The sequence below is a fragment of the Sciurus carolinensis genome, chromosome 12 (assembly GCF_902686445.1).
Source record: "Sciurus carolinensis chromosome 12, mSciCar1.2, whole genome shotgun sequence".
Classification (NCBI taxonomy): domain Eukaryota; kingdom Metazoa; phylum Chordata; class Mammalia; order Rodentia; family Sciuridae; genus Sciurus; species Sciurus carolinensis.
In genome coordinates, this window is record NC_062224.1 from 29,940,831 (window position 1) to 29,952,574 (window position 11,744).

The 11,744-nt window shown below is 40.0% G+C and overlaps 1 pseudogene; it reads left to right on the plus strand.

Annotated features, from left to right (window-relative positions):
• The first annotated feature begins 607 nt into the window (after positions 1 to 607).
• On the plus strand, positions 608 to 2,619 carry LOC124961165 (melanoma inhibitory activity protein 2-like; annotated as a pseudogene).
• The last annotated feature ends 9,125 nt before the right edge of the window (positions 2,620 to 11,744 follow it).

Consider the following 11,744-nt stretch of genomic DNA (forward strand, 5'->3'; position numbering starts at 1 on the left):
TCAGTGGTAGAGAGCTTGCCTAGCATGCACATGGCCTTGGAGTTTAACCCCCAACACTGCAAGAAAAGGACAGGGATGGAAGGGAAAGGGAGGGAAGGGAAAAGAAAAAAGGAAGGAAAAGGGGAGGGGACAGAAAGGAATGAGTCATCAAAACAAAAGGGCATGTGGTACAAATATAAATATATGGCATTAAAGGTCTTACAAAAAGTTTTACTAAACTTTAGAATTTTCCTTATAACAACTGGATGAAATTTTGACTGCACAGAATAAGTAGCGCTTAATAAGCATTGTGGCGGCCTGGCCAAAACCAGAGGGGTGGGCGGCAAGGGGAGTCTGGTGGGACCTGCACTGCCTGGGGTTGGGGTGGGGCATAGTGGGGGGGAGGGGCCGGAATGTCACCAAGGACAGTGAGGACACAAAGTCGGTGGGCGGGGCATAGCAGAGGGGAAGGGGACAGTTTCCCTGACTCCACACCTGCCTCCGGCATTCTGTTCCTAGTCATTGGCTTGGTCACACAGTGCGGGTTTGGGCTCCCACCCAAAGTCTGGTGTCCGCAGCCTGTTTTTGTGGCTGGGCAGGATGTAGTTGCCAAAGTAGTTTTGGCGTGATGCAGGGGCCAAGGGCCGCCCCTCAGTCTTACTGGGACCTGGGTCTGGAAAAAATATGCAGGGTTGTGCCAGCATTGCCTGAAGATGGAAGACCAGGCCCTAATCATGATACCTTTCGTCCAGAGCTGGTAATATGTGCAGCTATTGGATTTTTTACTGTTCTCTTGTTTTTGTGGAGAAGTGTTCAGTCTGTTGGAAGCAGGCTTTATGTGAAAAGAGAAAAAAGTTTGCTCTAAAACTTTCTGAACTAACTGAAGAAAAATGTAAATTACTTGATAAAGTTAGCCTTCTTCAAAAAGAACATGAAGGCTTACAGTTATCTTTAAAGGATGCCAATTGTGAGAAGGCATCAAAAGAAGTGCAACATTTGGAGATAATACATGAAATGCTGAATACTTCCAAATCTAAACTTGAGGATAAAATACTCTTTCTAGAAAAAGAGCTAAGGGAAGAGGAATCTAAATGTTCTGAACTGGATTAATCAATGGCATATATAGCAAAATGGGTAAAGTCCCTAGCAGAGGAATCAAAATCCCTCAAATCACAAGTAGCTGAAGCTAAAACAATCTTCAGAGTACTTCAAATGAATGAAGAAGGACTTAAGGTAGCAATAAAAGAGTCTTTGAATGAAAATTTCCAACTGCAGGAAAGTCAGAAATACCTTTTACAAGAAGCTGAAGTATGGAAGGAAAAAGTGAGTGACCTTAATAGACAGAAAATAACATTTGAAGACTCTAAAGTACAGGCAGAAAAAGTTCTTTGTGATAAAGAAAATCACATTAAGTCTCTGACTGAACACTTGCTAAAGATGAAAGATCAGGCTCCTGTGCTTGGAGAAGACCTAACAGATGATGGTAACTTGAAGCTGGAGATGAAGAGTGAATCAGAAATTGGTGCTCACTTAGATAATCAGCCAAAAGAAGCCTTGAAGGAACTGGTTTATGCTGCTGAGTTAAATGCCTCATTAGAAACCTTAGAAGGAGAAAGAAGTCAAATTTGTACTTCAGTATCTGAAGTAGATAAAACAAAAGAAGATCTTATAGAACATATTAAAAATCTTCAGACTGAACAAGAATCTTTGCAGCCAGAAAATACACAGTTTGAAAATGAGAAGTAGAAGCTTCAACAGAAATTTAAAGATGGAACAGTATCAAGAAAATGCAATGAGACTCTACAGGAAATTAAGAGTAGAGGAAAAGTGCCAGTTAGAGGAAGAGGAGAGGTTTTCCGAAGTTGATAAAAAGATCAACCACGCAGCTGAAGAGTTGGAGACCTGTAGAAAGCGAGCCAAAGTTCTTGAAGAATTGGATGCAACCGTTCATTATTATCAGAGGCAGAGTATTTCCTATGAGAAAAAAGCACATGATAATTTCTTGGCAGGTTGGAGTGCTGAAAAAAACCTCAAGTATTTAAAGATAGTAAATGCTCACAACAGACAAAAATTAACTGAAATGGAGTTTAAATTTAAACTTTTAGAAGAAGATCTTTATGCACTTGATGTTTTGAATGTGACATTTGCCAGAGGGCAGTCCCATATGGTCCCTCACCACTGAGTGGACCTTCATGTGAAATGAGAGCTTTTCCTTTGGAAAAGAAGGGTCCACTCGGATTGTCATCTTTACATCCAGGGGAAGGAGGAAGAGGCTCAGGAGGCTCAGAGGATCCTCTGGACCTTCAGATTAACAATGAAAGAAGAGAATCAGGCTCTGATATAGTAACTGATCCTCACAGAACACGTGCTGACACTGGGCCCCTGTCATCACCATGGGAACTGGAATGTAAGAGGATGATCCCTCCACCAGGCCGACCATATTCTGATCCACCTCCTCTTCTACAAAGGCAAGATGGATATTATTCTAATTATGGTAGACCATCAGAACCAGCAGAACTGCCTCCAATTCAACGCAAATGTCTGTTCACTGAGGCATTTTCCTCATTATCCTCGCCAAGAGCTGAATTTTCCCACTACCCCCACATTCTGAAAGGAGAAGGGAGTTCCCTTCAGGGTTGATTCCACCTTCAAATGAGCCTGCTGTTGAACATCCAGAACCACAACATGAATCCTGACAATATATTTGATCTCTCTTCAAGATATGACTTATCTCTTATTTTTAGTTTAAATGCTTTTAGTTAGTTATTATGTTTTTGCTCCAACCGAAGCTTAATTAAATTAGAATTCTTAGGATAATGTTGTATGAATAAAGATGATTTCAATATGAATCTTAGTAAATCATTTCCATTTTATTTTATAGTAAAACTTTTAATTTGATTAATCCACTATTACTTAAACAACAATGGGAGTTTTATATATATAATCTTGTAGCTGGCCATATTTTGAACTGCAAAGACTGTGCTTTATGCCAAGAAATATATTTGCTATGATTGTAGCAAATGTGAAAATACCTTTATGCTTTATGAAATATTTTAATTGTTTTAAAGTCTTATTTGGCATTGGTGATACTAATAAATTAGTTTTTCCATTATGAAAAGAATAGAGCATAATTAAGAGCAAATAAAATATGACTGAACATGTCATTTAACAGGGAGATTTGAAGAACATAAGAAAATTGTCAGTTCTCAGAAAATTTTTAGGAATTGGAAACCACAATTTAAGCTCACTCTATCCCCATTTTCCCTTACATCATCTTTATTTTTCCCATTTTCATAAAACTAAGATTTGCATTCTGTTGTGGTTCACTGATATGGGGAGTGACCTAGTCTTTTTTTTTTTTTGCTTTCAGGGAGACTTTAGCTATACATACAATGTTTTAATTTTTTTTTTTTTTTTTTTTTTTTTTTTTTTTTTTTTTTTTTTTTTTTAAACATTAGCAATTTATTTTATTTTATTTTTTTTTTTTTTTTTTTTTTTTTTTTTTTTTATTTTTTTTACGTTTACATAGGGTAATGATGTTTATTATATTTTTTCCCCTCCCCCCCCCCCCCTCCCACCCCTCCCACCCCTCTTTTCCCTCTACACAGTCCTTCTTTCCTTCATTCTTACTGCTCTCCTTAGCCTAACTCTAAACCTAACCCTAAACCTACTGCTAGCCCGTCCCACCCCCCATTATATGTCCTCATCCGCTTATCAGCGAGATCATTCGTCCTTTAGTTTTTTGAGATTGGCTTATCTCACTTAGCATGATATTCTCCAATTTCGACCATTTGCCTACAAATGCCATAATTTTATCATTCTTCATTGCGGAGTAATATTCCATTGTATAAATATGCCACAGTTTCTTTATCCATTCATCAACTGAAGGGCATCTAGGTTGGTTCCACAATCTGGCTATGGTGAATTGAGCAGCAATGAACATTGATGTGGCTGTATCTCTGTAGTATGCTGATTTTAAGTCCTTTGGGTATAGGCCAAGGAGTGGGATAGCTGGGTCAAATGGTGTTTCCATTCCAAGCTTTCTGAGGAATCTCCACACTGCTTTCCAGAGTGGTTGCACTAATTTGCAACCCCACCAGCAATGTATGAGTGTTCCTTTTTCACCACATCCTCGCCAACACCTATTGTTGCTTGTATTCTTGATAATCGCCATTCTAATTGGGGTGAGATGAAATCTTAGGGTGGTTTTGATTTGCATTTCCCTTATTACTAGGGATGTTGAACATTTTTTCATATATCTGGTGATTACTTGTACATCTTCTTCTGTGAAGTGTCTGTTCATTTCCTTAGCCCATTTGTTGATTGGATTATTTGTATTCTTCGTGTAGAGTTTTTTGAGTTCTTTATAGATTCTGGAAATTAGCGCTCTATCTGAGGTATGGTTGGCAAAGATATTCTCCCACTCTGTAGGCTCTCTCTTCACATTTCTGATAGTTTCCTTTGCTGAGAGAAAGCTTTTTAGTTTGAATCTATCCCAGTTGTTTATTCTTGCTTTTATTTCTTGTGCTATGGGAGTCCTGTTAAGGAAATCTGATCCTGAGCCAACAAGTTGAAGATTTGGACCTACTTTTTCTTCTATAAGATGCAGGGTCTCTGGTCTGATTCCGAGGTCTTTGATCCATTTTGAGTTGAGTTTTGTGTAGGGTGAGAGATAGGGGTTTAGTTTCATTCTATTGCATATAGTTTTCCAGTTTTCCCAGCACCATTTGTTGAAGAGGCTATCTTTTCTCCATTGCATATTGTTGGAACCTTTGTCTAGTATGAGAAAATTGTATTTATTTGGGTTTGTGTCCATGTCCTCTATTCTGTACCATTGATCTACCTGTCTATTTTGGTACCAATACCATGCCGTTTTTGTTACTATTGCTTTGTAGTAGAGTTGAAGATCTGGTATTGCAATACCCCCTGCTTCGCTCTTGCTACTGAGGATTGCTTTAGCTATTCTAGGTTTTTTATTCTTCCAGATGAATTTCATAATTGCTTGCTCTATTTCTGCGAGGTACATCATTGGGATTTTAATTGGAATTGCATTGAATCTGTATAGAACTTTAGGTAGTATAGCCATTTTGACGATATTAATTCTGCCTATCCAGGAACATGGGAGATCTTTCCATCTTCTAAGGTTTTCTTGAATTTCTTTCTTTAGTGTTCTGTAGTTCTCATTGTAGAGGTCTTTCACCTCTTTGTGAGATTGATTCCCAAGTATTTTATTTTTTTCGATGCTATTGTGAATGGGGTAGTTTTCCTAATTTCTCTTTCTGAAGATTCATCACTTATGTATAAAAATGCATTGGATTTATGAGCATTGATCTTGTAACCTGCTACTTTACTGAATTCACTTATGAGTTCTAAAAGTTTTCTGGTGGAATTTCCAGGTTCCTCTAAATATATAATCATGTCATCAGCGAACAGGGATAGTTTGAGTTCTTCTTTTCCTATTCGTATCCCTTTAATTTCTTTGGTTTGTCTGATTGCTCTGGCTAGAGTCTCAAGGACGATGTTGAATAGAAGCGGTGAAAGAGGGCATCCCTGCCTTGTTCCAGTTTTTAGGGGGAACGCTTTCAGTTTTTCACCATTTAGAATGATATTAGCCATGGGCTTAGCGTAGATGGCCTTTATAATGTTTAGGAATGTTCCCATTACCCCAATTTTTTCTAGTGTTTTGAGCATGAAGGGATGCTGTATTTTATCAAATGCTTTTCTGCATCTATTGAAATAATCATGTGATTCTTAACTTTAAGTCTGTTGATATGGTGAATGACATTTATTGATTTCCGAATGTTGAACCAACCTTGCATCCCTGGGATAAAACCCACTTGATCGTGGTGCACTATCTTTTTAATATATATTTGTATGCGATTTGCTAAAATTTTGTTGAGAATTTTTGCATCGATGTTCATTAAGGATATTGGTCTGAAATTTTCTTTCCTTGATGTGTCTCTGTCTGGTTTAGGTATCAGGGTGATATTGGCTTCATAGAACGAGTTTGGTAGGGTTCCCTCCTCTTCTATTTCATGGAATAGTTTGAGGAGTATTGGAATGAGCTCTTCTTTAAAGGTTTTATAGAACTCGGCTGAGAACCCATCTGGTCCTGGACTTTTCTTTGTTGGTAGGCTTTTGATGACCTCTTCTATTTCATTGCTTGAAATTGGTTTATTTAAGTTGTGTATGTCCTCCTCGTTCAGTTTAGGTAGTTCATATGTCTCTAGAAATTTGTTGATGTCTTCAAGGTTTTCTGTTTTGTTGGAGTATAGATTTTCGAAATAGCTTCTAATTATGTTTTGTATTTCACTCGTGTCTGTTGTGATGTTTCCTTGTTCATTCCGAATTTTAGTAATTTGAGTTTTCTCCCTCTTTCTCTTTGTTAGTGTGGCTAAGGGTTTATCAATTTTATTTATTTTTTCAAAGAACCAACTATTTATTTTATTAATTTTTCCGATTGTTTCTTTTGTTTCGATTTCGTTGATTTCGGCTCTGATTTTAACTATTTCCTGTCTTCTACTACTTTTGGTATTGGTCTGCTCTTCTTTTTCTAGTGCTTTGAGCTGTAGTGTTAACTCGTTTATTTGTTGATTTCTACTTCTTTTTTTGAATGCACCCCATGAAATAAATCTTCCTCTAAGTACTGCTTTCATAGTGTCCCAGAGATTTTGATATGATGTGTCTTTGTTCTCGTTTACTTCTAAGAATTTTTTTATTTCCCTCCTGATGTCTTCTGTTATCCATTCATCATATAATAGTGTATTATTTAGTCTCCAGGTATTGGAGAAGTTTCTGTTTTTTATTCTGTCATTTATTTCTAATTTCAATCCATTATGATCTGATAGAGTACAAGGTAGTATCTCTATCTTCTTGTATTTACTAACAGTAGCTTTGTGGCATAAAATATGGTCTATTTTAGAGAAGGATCCATGTGCTGCTGAGAAGAAAGTGTATTCATTCTTTGTTGGATGGTATATTCTATATATGTCCGTTAAGTCTAAATTGCTGATTGTGTTGTTGAGATCTATAGTTTCTTTATTCAATTTTTGTTTGGACGATCTATCCAGTGGTGAGAGAGGTGTGTTAAAATCACCTAGTATTATTGTGTTGTGGTCTATTTGATTTCTGGAATTGAGAAGGATTTGTTTGACGTACGTGGGTGAGCCAATGTTCGGGGCATAGATATTTATGATTGTTATGTCTTGCTGATTTATGCTTCCCTTAAGCAGCATGTAATGTCCTTCTTTATCCCTTCTGACTAGTTTTGGTTTGAAGTCCACATTATCTGAGATGAGGATGGATACTCCAGCTTTTTTGCTGTGTCCGTGTGCATGGTATGTTTTTCCCCATCCTTTCACCTTTAGTCTATGGGTGTCTCTTTCTATGAGATGTGTCTCTTGCAGGCAGCATATTGTTGGATTTTTCTTTTTAATCCAATCTGCCAGTCTGTGTCTTTTGATTGATGAATTCAGGCCATTAACATTCAGGGTTATTATTGTGATATGATTTGTATTCCCAGTCAATTGACTCATATTTGTTTTTGACATGATTTGGTTTCTCCTTTATTTGGCTATTCCTTTAGGCTAGCGCCTCCTGTTGCTGATTTGCATCGTTGTTTTTCATCTCTTCCTCATGGAATATTTTGCTGAGAATGTTCTGTAATGCTGGCTTTCTTTTTGTAAATTCCTTTAGCTTTTGTTTATTATGGAAGGATCTTATTTCATCGTCAAATTTGAAGGTAAGTTTTGCTGGGTATAAGATTCTTGGTTGGCATCCATTTTCTTTCAGGGCTTGGTATATGTTGTTCCAGGCCCTTCTAGCTTTTAGGGTCTGGATTGAAAAATCTGCTGATATTCTTATTGGTTTCCCTCTGAATGTAATTTGATTCTTTTCTCTCGCGGCCTTTAAAATTCTGTCTTTATTTTGTATGTTAGGTATTTTCATAATAATGTGCCTTGGTGTGGGTCTGTTGTAATTTTGTATGTTTGGAGTTCTATAAGCCTCTTGTACTTGGTTCTCCATTTCGTTCTTCAGATTTGGGAAATTTTCTGTTATTATTTCATTGAATAGATTGTTCATTCCTTTGGTTTGTTTCTCTAAGCCTTCCTCAATCCCAATAATTCTCAAATTTGGCCTTTTCATGATATCCCATAGTTCTTGGAGATTCTGTTCATGATTTCTTACCATCTTCTCTGTTTGTTCCACTTTGTTTTCAAGGTTAAATATTTTGTCTTCAATGTCTGAGGTTCTGTCTTCCAGGTGTTCTATCCTATTGGTTATGCTTTCTATGGAGTTTTTAACTTGGTTTATTGTTTCCTTCATTTCAAGGATTTCAGTTTGGTTTTTCTTCAGTATCTCTAACTCTTTATTGAAATGATCTCTTGCTTCCCGTATTTGGTCTTTTAACTGTTGATTGGTGCGATCATTTAATGCCTGCATTTGCTCTTTCATCTCCTCCTTCAATGCATGCATTTGCTCTTTCATCTCCTCATTAGCTTCCCTGATCGTTTTAATTACGTACATTCTGAACTCCCTTTCTGTCATTTCTTCTGCTCTGCTGTCATTGGGTTTTATTGATGTAGTATCTAGGTTTGTTTGGGACATTTTCTTCCCTTGTTTTCTCATAATGGTCAGTTGTCAATGGGACCTTGAGATATTGCAGTTTTCCACTATTGGCTTATAGTGTCCCACTAGATTTCCAGTGTATCACCTCCCAGCCTTCAGTAGCCTGATGTCTTGGAGGAATCTGATAAAGCAGCTCATTCGAAGAATACTGCCCCTAGCCCCCTACTGGTTCCACGTTTTGGAACTGGCTCTGTGCGGAAATGCTCTCACTGTGGGCCTGCACCGTGCAGCTGGCCGTGTGGGAAGAGCCCACTGCCGGAGTGTGGAAGACTACCTTGGGAAGACTCAAGCTGCCCTGCCCGGCTCTGCTAAGCCACCTCTATCTGGGCCTGCCACCCGGGCTGAGCTTTACCCAGTGGGCAGACTCACCCGTGGCTCCACTTCAGTCCGAGTCTCTCAATGCCTCCCCTTCTTAACTCCTGGGTTCTGGAGCGACCGGGGGTGCAGTCTCCCTCTAGGCCGCCATCTTGGATCGCCCCGTGAAGAGAGCCCGCGGCCGGAGTGGGCAGAGCCGCCTGAAGAGGTCTCCAGCTGCCCTGACCTTATCCCTGAGACTGACTGCAGATCGAGCCTCTCCGCTGGTTCTTTGCAGGAGTACACTGCACTGCAGCAGCTCCGGGACTCGGAGCGTGCTCTGTTCAGACAGGCTCTCCCTAGCGGGCCAGTTCCGTTCCGAGAACCTGGAGAAGCTGGCTGTGTGGGCGGGGCCGGAGTGCGCAGGACTGCCTGTGGATGACTCTAGCTGCCCTGCCCGGCTCCGATAAGCCACCTCTATCTGGGCCTGCCACCCGGGCCGAGCTTTACCCAGTGGGCAGACTCACCCGTGGCTCCACTTCAGTCCGAGTCTCTCAATGCCTCCCCTTCTTAACTCCTGGGTTCTGGAGCGACCGGGGGTGCAGTCTCCCTCTAGGCCGCCATCTTGGATCGCCCCGTGAAGAGAGCCCGCAGCCGGAGTGGGCAGAGCCGCCTGAAGAGGTCTCCGGCTGCCCTGACCTTGTCCCTGAGACTGACTGCAGATCGAGCCTCTCCGCTGGTTCTTTGCAGGAGTACACTGCACTGCAGCGGCTCCGGGACTCGGAGCGTGCTCTGTTCAGACAGGCTCTCCCTAGCGGGCCAGTTCCGTTCCGAGAACCTGGAGAAGCTGGCTGTGTGGGCGGGGCCGGAGTGCGCAGGACTGCCTGTGGATGACTCTAGCTGCCCTGCCCGGCTCCGATAAGCCACCTCTATCTGGGCCTGCCACCCGGGCCGAGCTTTACCCAGTGGGCAGACTCACCCGTGGCTCCACTTCAGTCCGAGTCTCTCAATGCCTCCCCTTCTTAACTCCTGGGTTCTGGAGCGACCGGGGGTGCAGTCTCCCTCTAGGCCGCCATCTTGGATCGCCCAATGTTTTAATTTTTAAAGCGTTTTAAAAATGTTACTTGAAAAAAGAAGTCAAAGCATTTCCGTAAGTTTTGAGGTATGAACTGATAAAGAAAACCGAGGTGAAAGGGAACTAAGTACAGTTCAGCAGAACCAGGTATAATATCCATGCACATGAATCCATAAGTAAGAGAAAAAATAAACTTAAAAATCCAAGATCACACATTGCAGTGTTATAGGGTGCAACTTAAGAACAGACCCATCAGCACTGAGAAGTCCATATTTGAGAGTCTTAAGCCCACCAGCTGACTGTCTCACACAATGCCCCCAAAATTGGCTATTGGGAGAACAGCCCCGACCACCGGGTTGTAGGGCTTTTTATACCAAAAGTCACATCAATCATAAGTGTCTGTTGCTATGTTTTGAAATTACAAACATCATGAGATCAACAGAGAGGGAAGTGGGTCAAAATGACCCTTACCTAGGTACAAACTAAAGAATGGTTACTAACAACTACTCAATTACTGTTTACATAGTACATTGGTTAAGAGCAATAGAGATCAAAAGAGAGCAATTTTTCATTTCATAAGAATTGTCACTTTGTATTGCTAAACATGTCACACTAAGTAACTGAGGATGGGTACAGAGGTGGGGTGTTCCCATGGGAGAAGCTTATTTCCTACATAACATGGAGTCTCAGAGCAAAGTGGAGTCTGTTTAGTCATTTCCCTTAAGTCTGGCCTATAACATTCTCATGGAGTCAGATCTGTTAGCCCATCACATTCCCCACTGGTTTTTGTACATAATCAAATCATTGTTTTATTAGTAGTGCATAGGTGATTGTAGTGAGTGTGCAACACCATTAGCTTAACAGACTGGATTCTGTCTCTAACATATTTAGTTGAACAGTTTATCCTGCATGACCTGATTAAAAGTCCCAACATAACTAGGATGAGAGGTCTCATCATTGTGGTTATTAGAGTAGTTAACCAGGGGGACCAAGAGAACAGATTTTGGTACCAATTTTTCTCAGATTTTTAGCTTTTTTCCCCACTTTTTTTGGGACTTTTTTAAAAATCAAAGATGAACTATGATGAATGACACCTGAATGGTTAGAATAGAAACAATAGGTCTCCCCTAAGGCCATACATAATTTTTTATTTTAAAAACATCAAATTTAACCCTCTTTTGTTTTGTAAAACTACCTCAGCAGGTGAATCAAGGGAATTTTTAAGAGGTTTTACAGGGTGTTTTTTTATAATTTACTTTTGTTCAGATCTATTTGTCTACTTAAGGTTTTAAAATTTTGGTTTCCTGTAATGAGTGTAGTTGTCCTTATAGCTGTGGAACCTGCTATATTTATTTCAACTGGGAGGGAAACTAAGACAGGGGCCACTCATTTAGATCAATGCATGAGTCCCATATGTTCCCTTTTCCCCTCCCCATCATAATTGTATACCTGGGGAAAGATGTGAACACAGAATTCATCCCATTAGGTAATCTCAAAAAGTTGAAGGGCTAAGCATGGAGTTATTCCTGACATAGTCCAAGCAAGAGAAAAAACATGATTAACATTTTTTCAGTCTTATCTTTAGATGGTGGTTGGGGTCTCTGAGGGCTGTCTACTTTTCTGTTGTCTTGACTCAGATGTGATGAGTCCATGTTGTGAGTAAGAGTCCTTCCATTTCAGCAGGGTGTTAGTCCTTTTTGGAACTGTTTGACATAGACATAATCTTCTGACTGAAATGGGTGTTGGAAATCAGTGGTCTCTTGGGGCT